The sequence below is a fragment of the Physella acuta genome, unplaced genomic scaffold (genome assembly GCF_028476545.2).
Source record: "Physella acuta isolate Inbredline_101_S28 unplaced genomic scaffold, ASM2847654v3 ptg000634l, whole genome shotgun sequence".
NCBI lineage: Eukaryota > Metazoa > Mollusca > Gastropoda > Physidae > Physella > Physella acuta.
This window is the reverse complement of record NW_026732153.1, coordinates 6,671-13,499: the sequence shown is the minus strand read 5'-3', so window position 1 is coordinate 13,499 and position 6,829 is coordinate 6,671. Positions and strand designations below refer to the sequence as shown.

The 6,829-nt window shown below is 38.9% G+C and overlaps 1 non-coding gene across 1 annotated transcript; it reads right to left on the bottom strand.

Annotated features, from left to right (window-relative positions):
• Positions 1-4,794: 4,794 nt before the first annotated feature.
• Positions 4,795-4,865, bottom strand: Trnag-ccc (transfer RNA glycine (anticodon CCC)). The gene has a single exon. It is a non-coding gene; the product is annotated as a tRNA-Gly (tRNA).
• Positions 4,866-6,829: the final 1,964 nt, after the last annotated feature.

Genomic DNA, 6,829 nt, shown 5'->3' with positions numbered 1-6,829 from the left:
TACATAAAAGTATTAACAAATCCCATGCAAATATATATTTGTGACTTTTTTTCCTGTGACTTTTTTTCCTGTGACTTTTTTTCCTGTGACTTTTTTTCTGTGTTTTTTTTTCCTGTGTTTTTTTTTCCTTTGACTTTTTTTCCTACAATCTGTGGCAATACCTGAAGTGATGTCAATTTTAAACGGTGACACTGAAGGACGCGGTGTGTGGGCCGTGGGCCGCACGGTGGGAGGCATGGGGGGTGGGGGGTGGCAACAAAAGGGCCACCTTCTGATTGAGTCTTTATAACAATTTTTAAAAAAATGTAAACACTTACAATTTAAAAGTAACTGTTTTGTTGTATATTTGCATCGCAATCTTAAATTCGATTTTTAATACTTCAATGCAATAATATCTAAGTTTGTTTATTCTATACGTCAAATGTTAAAATGTACTCCAATAAACAGAGAAGCCGTTATCAAAGTCATTAACCTAATTAATCCAAACTCCAATAGTATCTGAAGTTTTAATATTCTATTGTCAACCAATAAAACAGTCACATTAAAAAATAAGAATCAATTATTTATCAAGAATCAGGGACGTCTTTTCCCTCATAACTTTTTGTGCAGTAATAGAGTGTAAGATAGAGTGAATCATGAAAACTACCACAGAAAATGGAAACACGAAATTCAATAAAAAAAAAGTAAAGTTTCCCTTTCAAACCTGACGGTCTATGGGGCAAGTGAAGTAGAGTTCACTTGTTTCTGTGACCTCGGCATATGAAGAGGTAGTGTGGTCAGCACTATTCAATGGATACTCTTTAAAAAACTTCAACTTTGCAAATAATATTGCATTATTATTTCAAAACCAGAGACAAACGCAAAACACAATTTTTAAACTAGACTCATTGTCACTAAAGTTACGAATCTGGCGGTCCATGGAGCAGATGAAGTAGATTTTGCCTGTTTCTCCGAACTCAGCATTGAAGGGATAGTCTGGTCAGCACCTTTACTTTCCTTAACGCGAGTCAGGTACTGATCAGAGCTGGGTGGACTCAGGAACGAATACAGACTCGAGCCCGGTATACGAACTCGAGAAATTTTAGGATATTTTCAATAAATACTGGAATTAAGATCAACTAAAAGCTGCCTAATATTTATAGAATAGACCCTGCGAACACAGAAGTTGTTGAGATAGGCGGGGGAGAGTTTGAAAAAATGGAAACGTTTGCTATGAAGTGGGCCTACATTTGATTAGGATGGCACGATGGAGATGATACCAAGGTTTAATACAGACAGCGAGAGAAACTTTTTAATTGCTAAAATCATACGGGGCTCTAACCAAATAGCCAACAAAACCAAGCTACAAGTTTCTTGCTTTGAAAGTTAACGATAAGCAAAATGGGAAAGAAACAGGTAATATTACAGGTATATTAAATACAGTGGTATCTAGACATATGAGTCAGTGGCGTAGCTAAGATTTTTGGGCCCCTGTGCAAAAAGTGTTAGTGGGCCCCTCAGAGGCGTAGCGACCCTTCCCGGCGACCGAAGACAAACTTTCGATTTGCACCCCCCCCTCAAACTTTCGAAAAAAAGGGCCCCTATTTGCCTTGGACCCCTATGCCTTGCTTACGCCAGCTTTACGGTAGCTACGCCACTGATATGAGTGCCCAGACATTCGACATTTTCGAGATACGAACTGTCGAACGAGCCATTTTCTGCTTTGAGTTACGAGCAAAATTTAATTTACAAGTAAACTGATCAGAGGCTTTCACAGATCATGGAATAGAAACACATTTTAAATAATTAGCTTTTTATTTCAAATATTAAATACAGTGGCATCTCGACATACGAGTGCCCCAACATACGACATTTTAGACATACGAGCTATTATGGTTACTCGGCATACTAGTGCTCCGACATACAAGATTTACGAGGGAAAGTAAAAGCGGGTGGGTATATTGCTGAAAACACAAGGTCGGAGAAACAGATGAACTCTACTTCACCTGCCCTGTGGACCGCCAGGTTTGAAAAAAGGTACATTACTTAAACATGAGGTAGCGGCTTCTCGGGACACCCCAATTTTGGATGCAGCTGAAAAGTCCAAATAATATAAGAAAAGGACGGGCTATAAAATAAAGTACTAGTTTGATAGCAACTTTCAGAGGTCGGCGTGGTCGAGTCGGTAAAGAACATGGTTGCTAAACCGAAAAGTCTCGAGTTCGAACTCTCGGGCAGATGAGGCTCGTTAGCTGGGGACAGCCTCTCTTCTAGGATAGACAACTCCAAAATTAAACAACTGCTGCCTTGTAGTTTGTTCTTGGTTGGACAAAGGCTATGGAAGCAAATCCAAAAAGAAAAGCAGGCTGAAATCGGAGTCAATGGCCTCAATGGCGCATAACCAGTTGACACGTAACGCTTAATTGTGTTGGAGACGTGGTCGAGTCGGCAAAAAGCTCATGGTTGATACATTCGAACAGTCTCGAGTTCAAACCCACTGGCAGATAAATCTCGATCCCCTTCAACACTAATAATTAAGAACGAAGAAGAAGAAGATAGCAACTTTCCGTTCCACCAAAATCATGGGCTAGGTGTTTATTTCTTTGTTTAAAAAGGTTTTAGTAAAACTTTTTACATCTCATGATGATGAAGCTTAGATGAGATTTTCCGGATGTTACGTATCCCTATGGGGTGTTGCAGGGGGTGGGGGGGGGGGGGTGACGATAATTTTAGGTTTTTTTTGGAATATTTTCCATTTTCGATAAGAATCGGCTGTAAAAAAATCATCGGCTAAAACTGAATTAAATAATATTGTTTAAAAAAAATCTAAAATTCGAAAAAGTTTTTAATATAAAGAAACACCTCCTTGCTGGCAATATTTCAATAACCTCATTCTCGTACCTTCCCCCCCCCCCCCCCCCCTATCTCCACCCCCCTTCTTCTACCTCGAAAAGATAAAAAGCGAACATCAATCGAATAGCTGCCCTGATGATTACCCAATCAAACTCCACCCCACCCCTCCCCAACATCACACCCACCTACCACATCTACCCGTTACATCACCATCTATCTCCCACGCGCTTTGTTTTCCCGTACATCAAACACCCCACCCCCTACCCAATGACGTCATTCACCGTAACCTTCCGAAGTATAACGGACGTGCGGGGTTTAACGGAGATGTGCGCACCGGCGTCCGTCGGCTTCGAACCGCGGTCGGCGGGATGCGGGGCACGGCCACACTACGCAGACACAGAGCTAGGCTTTGGTCCGTGCCGACAGAGATATTACACCTGGATATGAATTCCTACCTGGGTACCATCTACCTGGTCGGCCGGCTTTCATGTGGAGATAGCGGCGAATGCTCTGGAATGTTCCATGACCGTGTAAATGGTCGGTGTATCAGTTAGGTCGGAGCTACGTGTCTGAACACGTGACTTCAAACAATTATACCGTAAAAGAAATAATTTGTGTATTTGGCAATAATTTAAATAATCCAGATTTTAATTCTTAAGTTATTTTTTTTTTAATATTTGATAGACACATACATATGCACTGCTATGCATACGACAATATTTTAAATAAACACATCTCAAGTTTAAAAGAAAATCTTAAGAATGAATTAACCAGACTTTTTAAAAAAATTATTAAAAGATTAAAAAAAAATTAAACTACCCCCCTCCCGACACACACATCACACGTCCCTGAATCAATTTTATCAATTTTAAATTCTTGGGTCCTACTTGTTAGCAAAAAATAACGGTTTTAGCACACTAACATCAAGCAAAGCACACTACAATGGACAAACAAGGCAACAAGCGGTTGTACATTTGCCCCGATGCAAAACCCGCCCTTTTATAATTTGAACACGGAACAATTTTAACTAATTTATTACTTGGCTAATGCAGGCCCATACTCCAAGATAAAAGGAAGGGACGCTCAGGACTTTCGTTAAATTGGCCATTCGTTTCGACGCTACTACAGTAGCACATCATTCAGAAAAAAAAAATCCGCGAAGCGCCCTACAAGAAAAGTCTGTTTTGAGATTATGGCAATTTTGAAGTGGGGAGTAGTTTAGAGTTCCCTGCCCTTAACGCGCTATTCCTGCCGATGAGGAAACAAAAATTGTTTTATTAGACAAGGTATTGCCGTTCTCCGCGAAGAAAGACATTAAATATTGGCTTAATGGGTATTTATGGGAGATGTATGGGTAGTAGTAGTCTTTGAGTTGATGGTTGAATGGGCAGGTATTGTATTTTAAGAAGCTGGCGTGCTACCTAACGAACAAACGAACGTCGTAGTTTGAAAAGATCAACTAGCCTAAATAAATTGATAAAACATATTAAGTTTAGTATGTTCATTAAAAAAATGCTCATATGACATATTTTGTATTAGGTTTAGTATGTACGTTGAAAAAGTGTTCATGGACATATTTTACAAGCATTCTTTTTATTATCACCCCACCCCTCCTCATGAATTCACCCCTCCCTCCTCAGTTAAACATATATAAAGTTCCCTTTTCGAACCTGACAGTCAATAGAGCAAGTAAAAAAGGAAGGGTTAACAGTCTAGCACCTTACCGCTATACCACGAAGATAATTATTTACTACAGGTTTACCCTTGACTAATTGTCGAAAGTGCACTGGTTTATGGCTATTGTGTAAGCTGATGTGTTACCAAAACTTAGCTTTAAGGTAAGGTGTGGGCGGGGTCGAGACTGGTAAGTATTTTTAAAGAAAATATCAGGAGTGGGTGGGGGATGATCGAGTGCAAAGGATATAAAAATATAAGTGGCTTGGTAAAAGAAAAAATTTTTAATGCGCCGCCCGGGAATCGAACCCGGGTCGCAAGAATGGGAATCTTGCATGATACCACTACACCAGCGGCGCTTGATACGCATTGTCGTAAATAAGGTATTAAACAAAGCGGAGTGTGATAACCATTACATTACGTTATACTGAGAATCGATAACTAGGGCGAATATCATTATGTGAAATAAAAAAAAAAAAACTACTGCGGCTATCAACATTGCATAAGTAGGTCTAGTAACTATAAATACACAGTAAAATGCTAGGTTCTTATCTGTATGTAAAGTGAATGAAACCATATGATCATATCATACAATACGCTGTGTATAAAAGAAAAGCTTTACTTTATTGTTAAACTTTTAAAGATTTAACTTCTTACAGTTAAACTTCTAATAGTCGAATTTCTTATAGTTAAATTTCTGACAGTTAAACCTCCTACAGTTACATTTCTGACAGTTAAACCTCTTACAGTTAAACCTCTTACAGTTAGACCTCATACAGTTAAAACTCGTACAGTTAAACCTCGTACAGTTAAACCTTGTAAGTTAAACTTTTTACTTTTAAACCTCTTGCTGTCGAATTTTTTTTATAGTTAAACTTCTTATAGTTAAATTTCTTATAGTTAAACCTCCAATAGTTAAACCTCTTGTAGTTATATTTATACAGTTAAATTGCTAACAGTTTAATGTCTTACCGTTAAACTTTATACCGTTGAATTTATTATGGTTAAACCTTTTACTTTAACCTAATGTCAGTGTTTCTTCCAGACTTTTTTCTCCGGGGGTGGGGCACTTGAAATTTTCGGGGGGGGGGGGCGGTAGACTTTCTTCGGGGGGGGGGGGGGGGCGGACACTGTTAAAAGTATATATTTTCTATATAAATTATATAAATTTTATTTCGTTGGGGAGGGGGGGGGGTGTAGAATTGTTTCAGGGGGGCTTAGCCCCCTCCCCCCCCCCGAAGAGATGCCTGGAAGAAACTCTGCTTACCGTTAAACTTAATACCGTTGAATTTATTATAGTTAAACTTTTTACTGTTGAACCTCGTACAGTTGAATTTCTTATAGTTCAATTTCTAATAGTTAAAACTGCTATAGTTAAACCTCTTGTAGTTTTGATCATACAGTTAAATTTCTTACAGTTTAATGTCTTACCGTTAAACTTTATACCGTTGAATTTATTATGGTTAAACCTTTTACTTTAACCTTCATGCGGTTTTTAGTTGATGACTATGATCAAGACAAATAATTAATGAATACTTTCAAATAAATCAACTCTTTACTTTTAAACTAGTTATTGATGAGAATCTTACTGTAAAATTTCACCATAGCTTGCCTTTATGTGGTTTAACTTAAAATAGTTTAGCTTCATAAAGTTATACTTTGTTCTGTTAAACCGAAGTTATTTGAACTGATGATAGTCAAACTACTTGTAGTAAAGATGGCTTTCGAAAAAAAACTGTCCATTATGCAAGTGGAGCTGATTTCACCTGTTTCTTTGACCTCGGCATATAAAATGAAAGTGTGGTCAGCACTGTGCTTAACTTTCTCCAATGTGAGTTTGGTACTCAACAGAGCTGGGAGGACTTGGGGACATTATACCACGAGACAGTGGCGTAGCTACCGTAAAGCTAGCGTAAGCAAGGCATAGGGGCCCTTTTTCGAAAGTTTGAGGGGGGGTAGCAAATCGAACTGACGGAGGGGGGGGGGGTGCGAATCGAAAGTCTGGGGGGGGAGGGGGTGCAAATCGAAAGTTTGTTCCCGGTCGCCGGGAAGGGTCGCTACGCCTCTGAGGGGCCCATTAACACTTTTTGCATTGGGGCCCAAAAATCCTTCGCTACGCCACTGCCACGAGACTTTCGGGAAAGCAGCCGTGAGTTTGACCTCTGCTAGATCTAGTTCAATTTTAATGAATGTCAATATTTTATTAAACAACACTGTGTTTTGTTAGATTTGTTACATAAGTTAAAGAGGAGCTTTAATGCATACGTTGAGAGTTGGAATTTAAAACCATTGTTTATCAAATAAAGATGAAAAAAAAAATGAC